At 41.8% G+C, this 9259-nt stretch overlaps 1 non-coding gene across 1 annotated transcript; it reads left to right on the forward strand.

Moving 5' to 3' along the window:
- The first annotated feature begins 407 nt into the window (after positions 1-407).
- LOC119949731 lies at positions 408-545 on the forward strand. The gene has a single exon (XR_005457271.1). It is a non-coding gene; the product is annotated as a small nucleolar RNA SNORA7 (small nucleolar RNA).
- Positions 546-9259: the final 8714 nt, after the last annotated feature.

The following is a 9259-nucleotide window of genomic DNA, read 5'->3' on the forward strand; positions in this document are numbered from 1 at the left end:
GTTTGGCAGCATCAAGGAGAGATAGAAGGCGGGCAGCAAAGGAGTCACCAGGGATATCCATATGGATGTTGAAGTCTCCGAGGATCAGAGTGGGCATGGAAAAGGAGAGAAGGAAGGTGAGGAAGGAGTCAAAATCGTTAAAGAAGTTGGAGGTGGGGCTGGTGTGGGGGCGGTAGATGACGGCTACAAGAATCTGGAGGGGGTGGTAGTGGCGAATCAATCAGTCAATCAACTGCATTTATCAAGCAACTACACTTGTGGACAGGGAATGTGTCTGCCAACTCTGTTGTATTGTACTCTCCCAAGTACTTAGAACAGTGCTCTGCACACAGTAAGCGCTCAATAAATGCCGTTGATACTGATGTGCAGCATGCTCTACTAAATATCTGGGAGACTACAAGGGAATGCCCCTCTCAGGATCACACCTGGAGAGTTGCCAGTACTCTACCAGTCTCGGCTACGGGAGGGAGGGTCAAGCAGAGGCCTACCCATTCCATTCCTAGCTTGGGCAGTGGCTAGCGAGTGGAAGGCAATCTGCTACAAGTCAAAGCTCACCCGTGCTGGGCAGCAGCACCATGGGAGAGAGTTGAGGGTGGAGACTCAAGTGCACTGCGTGGAAGAAGGCAATGGTAAACCAATTCCATATTGTTTCCAAGAAAAGTCTATGGATAGGTTACCAGAACAATTGCAGGTGGAGTTGAGGCATTCTGGGAGAGAGGTGTCCATAGAGTCATTATGGGTAGAAGATGACTCGACAGCATAAGACAAGACAAGGGAATGACCCTGTCCTCAAGGACCTTACAGACTAGTGAAAGAGCTTACCATCTTGTTTATAATTTTACAGTTCTATATGAGGTGCCCTGAAATGAACTCGGATTGCCACTGGAGAGAGAGAGGTTATTTTGGCCCTACTATGCTATGAATGATGGTGAAATTTGTAATTATTTTGAATTCAAAGACTCTAAGAGAAATACTCCCAGCGTGACTCAGTGGAAAGAGCACGGGCTGGGAGTCAGAGGTCATGGGTTCGAATCTCAGCTCCACCACTTAGCTGTGTGACCTTGGGCACACCACTTAACTTCTCTGTTCCTCATTACCTCATCTGTAAAATAGGGATTAAGACTGTGAGCCCCATGTGGGACAACCTGATCACCTTGTATCCCCCCCCAAGCGCTTAGAACAGTGCTTTGCACATAGCAAGCGCTTAACAAATACCATAAAAAAACCTTTATTACTGATTCTTCACATAAAATCCATGGATCTGGTCATGTCCTTCCAGTTACTAAAAATATAATTGAAGGGAAATTAAAAAGTCTTTTTTTAAAAAAAGTATATTCTGTGAAATAATGAAGCATTTCATACTGATACAAATGCCCATTGAAGAAATGTCCAAGGAATAGTGTAGTTAAAGAAATGAACCTACATTTAGTTTCTTAAAATGATGAAGAGTATTTTAATTTGCATATTCCTTGCTTTATTATCCTTGCCACATAATGAAGAGGCTGTGTTAAGTAATATATTTGATTGCTCCCCACTCTGTATGCTTCATTTTTATGTATTTTTAACGTTAGATACACTTAAGAGTTTACCAAGAAATCCAGGACAATTATATGCGAGTATTTTCTCTTATATTTTTATTGAGGTGAACAAAAGAAGGTTTGTTTTTGCAGATCCTGCTTTGAATGCTTACTAAGTGGTTAGTGTGAACAATTTCTTCTTTTATTACATAGAACTGATTTTGAATGGCAGGCATAGAACAAGCCTACTCAACATGTTTGTAATTTTTTTTTTACAGTTCTAGCTTTAATTCATAATTACAAGCTTATTCCAATCTCTACATAATGAAACCACATTTTAGACCAACAGCTGTTATCTAGTTTCATGGCTAGCCTTGGGGTATGCACATTTTAATATTCATTTACTATGTGCCGATAAACTAAATACTTCCTACTGGAAGTCTATCAAATTAATCACAATATCTTAGTTGCTGTTCTCTCTTCCATGTAACACATATCAGTTTTTCAAATTTGCTGGGTTCATATCTCTTCCTTTCCAAAGCCAACCGTGAATTTTACAAATAGACGGATGGGAATCATTTACTGAAATCTCATGATAAAAATGCAGAGGCAAGAATAAAATAATGTGTGTCTTAGTGACCAAACCCTTTATCCCTCTGTCTCTTCCTCCTCCATCTTCCAACAAGCTAGTGTAAACCTTGCCACTTTGCCCATGGCAGTGTTCTAATAGAGGCTTTTGTGTTTGAAGGCTGTGATTTTAACTTTTATTTAAATGGCATTAGGTCTTTATATGCAAATAACATAGCCTGAAGGTAGACTTTTCCCAATCTTCCAGGCATAATCACAGCTCCAAACACCATTCTACTACGCCATAAAAATCTGTGACAGTTTTTGCATTTGGAACTCAGTGAATGAGTAGAAAATAAAAGTACTTCCTCCATTAAAGTTTAAGGCTGCTTATCATATACCAATGGATAAAAACAAGCAAAGGCTACAGGAGGGAATAAAAATAAATGATCTCATGGATAAATAAAGTGATCAACGGGGCCTGGGATGGTGAGAGGGATTTTTCAAACTATAATATATTTTAGAAAATGTATCCTCTTCCTCCTTCCCCATTATGTATAGACACGAGTGATATGGAATATGAAATCTAGGCTATTAACAGATCCAGATTAAATAAATTATTAATATGAAATTATCCCTATTTACAAGCACCTGAGATCTAAGTACCATGAATGAAGAAGCAACTATGTAGCAAGAGCCCTTTTAGACTACAACTGTTTCAATCACTGTCCATCTTCTAATAATAATTGATTGTAATTATGATATTTGAGCCCACTGTTGAGTAGGGACTCTCTCTATATGTTGCCAATTTGTACTTCCCAAGCGCTTAGTACAGTGCTCTGCACATAGTAAGCGCTCAATAAATACGACTGATGATGATATTTGTTAAGTGCTTACTATGTACCAAGCACTGTTCTAAGCACTGGGGTAGATACAAGTTAATCAGGTTAGACACAGTCTCTTTCCCTTATTAGGGCTCACAGTCTAAATGGGTGGGAGAACAGATAGTGATTTGAACCCCTATTTTACAGATATCCCCATTTTCTGTGGCACTCATTTGACCATAGTTAAATTAAATATAATCCTGTTCTTAAAAATAATTTTCTCAAACTTCTTGTTTTTGTGTCTTTGGATATTGGTACATTGCTCAATTTTGCATTTGATAAGAACGGTATTTATTATTTTGGAGAGTAGATAAGGAGAGTCAAGAGTGAGATACCGTGTTTGGCTTGGAATGATGAATAGACTGAGCTGGAGAGTAATGGGAGAAGAGGACTGATGTATAGGACAGGGATAATTGGAGGAGAGCCTTGAAGCTGACCATGAGGAGTTTTTGCTTGATGCAGTGGGAAATGGGAATCCACTGGAGGGAATATGGGAAGACAAGAGGGTTTAGGAGATTAGTTGAGTAGTGTAGTTTTGGACATGTTAAATTTAAAGTGCTGATGGGATAAATAAGTGGAGGTAGAGATTTTCCCTTTAGACTGTAAACTCATTGTGAGCAGGAAATGTGTCTGTTATGGTGTTGTGTTGTAATTTCCCAAGCACTTAGTACAGTGCTCTGTACACAGTAAACACTCAGTACATATGATTGATTAAGCATGATTGTGAGAAATGATGAGACTTCATATTGTGTCTCAAGCTGCCTGAAGTCATTTCATATTTTTGGACCTTCTATCTGATATGATAAAATAAATATGTTCCAGAGAATCAATGAACTTTAGGTCTGGGCATCAAAACTCTATGCAAGTGAAGATATTCAGTCTTTTCTGGTCTATCTTCTAGTCTCTTAAATTGTCCAGTAGGATCAATCAATCATTCAATCGTATTTATTGAGCGCTTACTGTGTGCAGAGCACTGTACTAAGCGCTTGGGAAGTACAAGTTGGCAACATATAGAGACAGTCCCTACCCAGCAGTGGGCTCACAGTCTAGAAGGGGGAGACAGAGAACCAAACCAAACATATTAACAAAATAAAATAAATCGAATAGATATGTACAAATGAAATAAATAAATAAATAAATAGAGTAATAAATATGTACAAACATATGTACATATATACAGGTGCTGTGGGGAAGGGAAGGAGGTAAGATGGGGGGATGGAGAGGGGGACAAGGGGGAGAGGAAGGAGGGGGCTCAGTCTGGGAAGGCCTCCTGGAGGAGATGAGCTCTCAGTAGGGCCTTGAAGGGAGGAAGAGAGCTAGCTCGGTGGATGTTGGGAGGGAGGGCATTCCAGGCCAGGGGGATGACGTGGGCCAGGGGTCGACGGCGGGACAGGTGAGAACGAGGCACGTTGAGGAGATTAGCGGCAGAGGAGCGGAGGGTGCGGACTGGGCTGTAGAAGGAGAGAAGGAAGGTGAGGTAGGAGGGGGCGAGGGGATGGAGAGCCTTGAAGCCCAGGATGAGGAGTTTCTGCCTGATGCGCACATTGATTGGTAGCCACTGGAGATTTTTGAGGAGGGGAGTAACATGCCTAGAGCGTTTCTGGACAAAGACAATCCGGGCAGCGGCATGAAGTATGGATTGAAGTGGGGAGAGACACGAGGATGGGAGATCAGAGAGGAGGCTGATGCAGTAGTCCAGACGGGATAGGATGAGAGCTTGAACGAGCAGGGTAGCGGTTTGGATGGAGAGGAAAGGGTGGATCTTGGCAATGTTGCGGAGCTGAGACCGGCAGGTTTTGGTGATGGCTTGGATGTGAGGGGTGAATGAGAGAGCGGAGTTGAGGATGACACCAAGATTGCGGGCTTGTGAGATGGGAAGGATGGCAGTGCCGTCAACAGTGATGGGAAAGTCAGGGAGAGGGCAGGGTTTGGGTGGGAAGACAAGGAGCTCAGTCTTGGACATGTTGAGTTTTAGGTGGTGGGCAGACATCCAGATGGAGATGTCCTGAAGGCAGGATGAGATGCGAGCCTGGAGAGAGGGGGAGAGAGCAGGGGCAGAGATGTTGATCTGGGTGTCATCAGCGTAGAGATGATAGTTGAAGCCGTGGGAGCGAATGAGGTCACCAAGGAAGTGAGTGTAGGATCATTTTATCCCTTTCTTCTAAAGAAAAAAAATTTGCAACCTAGAAGTCAGACTATTATGTATACATCATATGCAATATATAGGTTATTGGGAATATTAAAAGTGAACTAAAATGTTTTCTTTGTTATTTCTAAGATTTCATCCTTCCCAAGAGGTTTCAAGATTTCAGTATAAAAGACATGATTTATGATATCTAGAAATTATTAATTTTTAAAGTCTTCACAAATGACCAAGAAATGAGAGCACAAATACTGTAAATACAGTGCAGTTTCCAAGTGAGATTTTATTACTAGCCAACTGGGGCTGTTTTTTCTCCTCCAGGAAGTTTTGGAATCCCTAATATTAAAAGAAAGCAGGAAGCTGCACCCTTCATAATGTTTTGTTTGCTGCAAGTACTTCATCCAATCTTATGAGAGATATGCAGAATGCTGAACTTGGGTTTCACAAAAGTAGTCAGATCCATTTATTTCCTAGAAAGTATAATAAAATATTCCTATCAATTACAATAATCAATTCTTTTAAATTGTTTACATATGTGGTATTAAGTTATTAATCCTAATTATGCAACTTAGCTCATAATCATTTATCATCTTTCATCTGCTACTGCAAGACAAACCAGTACACCCATTAATCAATTCTTATAATACCTTTGGGAAAGAGGTATAATCTCCACTCTATTATGGGTAGCTCACTTACCCTATCTACCTCAATTTCTCTAGTGCCACAGAGGGAATTGCTGTCAGAATTCAGGAATTTCTGACTTCCCATTCTACATGCAGATTGTGAAATATGCTTCGCTCCTGTTTAGGCATATTTGAACATAGTAAAACCAGATAATAGGACAGTGTAGCAATCATAACTCACGGTGATTGCGAGAGTTGTTTCTCAGTGAACGAATTACAAAGTATAATGCAAACCATTTTCAGCCACTATGCATACACGATTTTCCCAGGATTTTTCCAAGAAGAGCTCTCAGATTCTAGAATCCTTTTTTTCCCATTAAAGGGTTCTCCTTCACCAGGGAAGCTACACTGTAGAACTTGGTGATGCGCAAAGTTTTTTTGCTCACTCTTCTTGCCTATCTCCATTACTTTAGCGGTATCAATGTGAGGTTAGATCTTCAGAAAATTGAAAAAGAAAATTAGATTCTTTTAAATCAAGGGATCTGATGCCACGTTTTGTGTTTTTGCCAGCATCAGATACTACAGAAAGGTAGTGTACACAGAAAAAGTGCTGGGCTGTTGACAGTCACAAGATTTTTTTTTTAATGGTGTTTGTTAAGCACTTACTATGTGCCAGGCACTGTACTAAGTACTGGGGTAGATACAAGCTAATCAGGTTGGACACTGTCCCTGTCCAGCATAAGGCTCCCATTATGAATCCCCATTTTACAGATGAGGTAACTGAGGCACAGAGAAGTTAAATGATTTGCCCAGGGTCACACAGCAGGTAAGTTGTGAAGTCAGGATTAGAACCCAAGGCCTTCTGACTCCGAGGCCCACGCTCAATCCAATAGTCCATGCAGTTTCTGAGTTGCTGCTGAGACTGTCTTTATGATTGGATTAGAGGCTAGAGGTAATAATAATAATAATGATGGCATTTATTAAGTGCTTACTATGTGCAAAGCACTTTTCTAAGCGCTGGGGAGGTTACAAGGTGATCAGGTTGGCTCACGGGGGGCTCACAGTCTTAATCCCCATTTTACAGATGAGGTAACTGAGGCACAGAGAAGTTAAGTGACTTGCCCAAAGTCACACAGCTGCCAATTGGCGGAGCAGGGATTTGAACCCATGACCTCCGACTCCAAAGCCCGTGCTCTTTCCACTGAGCCATGCTGCTTCTTTGCTGTACCCAAGTACTGGGGACCTGGTGTCAACCACAATAATCATAATTATGGCATTTGTTCAAGACTAGACTGCAAGCTCCTTGTAGGCAGGTAATTTATCTACTTCTTGTTATATTATACTCTGCCAAATACTTAATACAGTGCTCTGCACAGAGTAAGTGCTCAATAAATACTATAGAATAAATGAACGAATGAAAGTGCTTGCTATGTGCCAAGCACGAGGACAGGTACAAGATAATCAGTTTGGACAGAGTCCCACTCCACAATGGACTCACAGTTGAAGAGGGAGAACAGTCTTTTTAATCCCCATTTTACAGATTAGAAAATTGAGGCACAGAGAAGTTAAGTGACTTGCTCAAGTCCCCCACAGCAGGGAAACAGCAGAGGTGGGACTAGAATCCAGGTCTCCTGGTCCAAACATTTGCCATTTGGCTATGCAGCTTTTTATCAGTATCAAAGTCCTGCTGAGTTCAAAATGCTCACCCTGCAACTACAGAAATAGCAACTGTAGAAGGGCAACCCTCAAGCAAGATGGTCTGGAATATTCACCACGAAAATAGGCGGTTGCAGTGGAGGATAAAATTCTGAACAGAAGTATTCTTTAATGTCATTTTTTTAAAGTACTTTGGGTGGGAATCTCTTGTGGGCATCTCTGGATGCAGAACTTTCCTGGCAGCTTTCTCTTCAGTAATGTCTCATAATTTCTCTTCAAATTTCCTTAAAGGAAAGTTGGGCTGGAAGGAAACGATCGACTTTTCTCCTCTCTGATTCTCACATTCCATGTCCTCCTTCCACGGGTTACTGAGGCCTTGTTTACCTACTGGTGATGCATCTATGGTATTTACTGAGTGCTTACTGTTTGCAGAGCTCTTGGGAGACTACAAAACAACAGGGTTAGTAGAGGTGTTTGTTCCCTGCCCCTAAGGGGCTTACAGTCTATAGGAGAGATGGACATTAAAATAAATTATGATTACGTGCGTAATAAGTGCAGTGGGCTTGAGAGTCAGGTGAATATCAACTGCTTTAAAGCATACAGATCCAAGTTCACGGGTGATACAGAAGGTAGTGGGAATAGAGGAAATGAGGGTTGTCAGGGAAGGTCTCTTGGAAGAGATGTGATTTTAATAAGGCTTTGAATGTGGTCAGAGTGGTGGTGGTCTGCTGTACATGAAGGGGGAAGGACCTAAGAAGCAGCATGTCCTGGTGGATGGAGCCCGGGCTTGGGAGGCAGAAGTATTTGGGTTCTAATCCCAGATCTACTGCTTGTCTGCTGTGTGACCTTGGGCAAGTCACTTCACTTCTCTGTGCCTCAGTTACCTCATCTGTAAAATGGAGATTGAGACTGTGAGCCCTATGCGGAACAGGGACTGTGTCCAACCTGATCAGCTTGTATCTACCCCAGTACTTAGTACAATATCAGGATCATGGTAAGCGCTTGACAAATGCCATTAACAACAACAGCATAATAATGATGGTGTTCATTAAGCACTTACTATGTGACAGACACTGTACTAAGCATAGCAAGCACTTAAAAAATACCATTTGAAAAAACAAACAGAAAGGAGGGGGTTCCAGGCCAGAAGGAGAATATGGGTGAGGGGTCAAAAATAGATGAGATTGAGGTACAGTGAGTAGATTGGCATTAGAGAAAAAAAGGGAGAGCACTGGGCTGTAGTAGAAGCAGCATGGCTCAGTGGAAAGAGCCCGGGTCTGGGTGTCAGGGGTCATGGGTTCGAATCCTGGCTCTGCCACATGTCTGCTGTGTGACCTTGGGCAAGTCACTTAAGTTTTCTCAGCCTCAGTTACCTCATCTGTAAAATGGGGATTAAGATTTTGAGCCCCACGTGGGACAATCTCATCACCTTGTATCCCCCCGCCAGGTGCTTAGAACAATGCTTTGCACATAGTAAGTGCTTAACAAACAAATGCCATCATTATTATAGTAGGAAATCAGTGAAGTAATATAGGCAGGGACACATCAAATCTGTTTCCTTCTGTCAGCTAAAGAAAAAGGGAAAACAAAAAATGGAGTTTGGAGGAGTCCAGGGTATTAAAATTACTGAATTAGTTGCCTCGTAGAAAGCAGCCTAGCCTAGTGGAAAGAACATGCCCTTGGGAATCAGAGGACATGGGTTCTAATCCTGGTTCAGCCACTTGCCTGCTGTATTATCCTGAACAAGTCACTTAACCTCTCTCTTCCTCAGTTTCCTTGTGAGTAAAATGGGGATTCCATACCTGTTCTCTCTCCTCCTTAGACTGTGAGCTGTTTGGAGAAGCAGAATGGCTCAGTGGAAACAGCTCA

The sequence above is a fragment of the Tachyglossus aculeatus genome, chromosome X2 (genome assembly GCF_015852505.1).
Source record: "Tachyglossus aculeatus isolate mTacAcu1 chromosome X2, mTacAcu1.pri, whole genome shotgun sequence".
In the NCBI taxonomy this organism is placed as follows: Eukaryota; Metazoa; Chordata; class Mammalia; order Monotremata; family Tachyglossidae; genus Tachyglossus; species Tachyglossus aculeatus.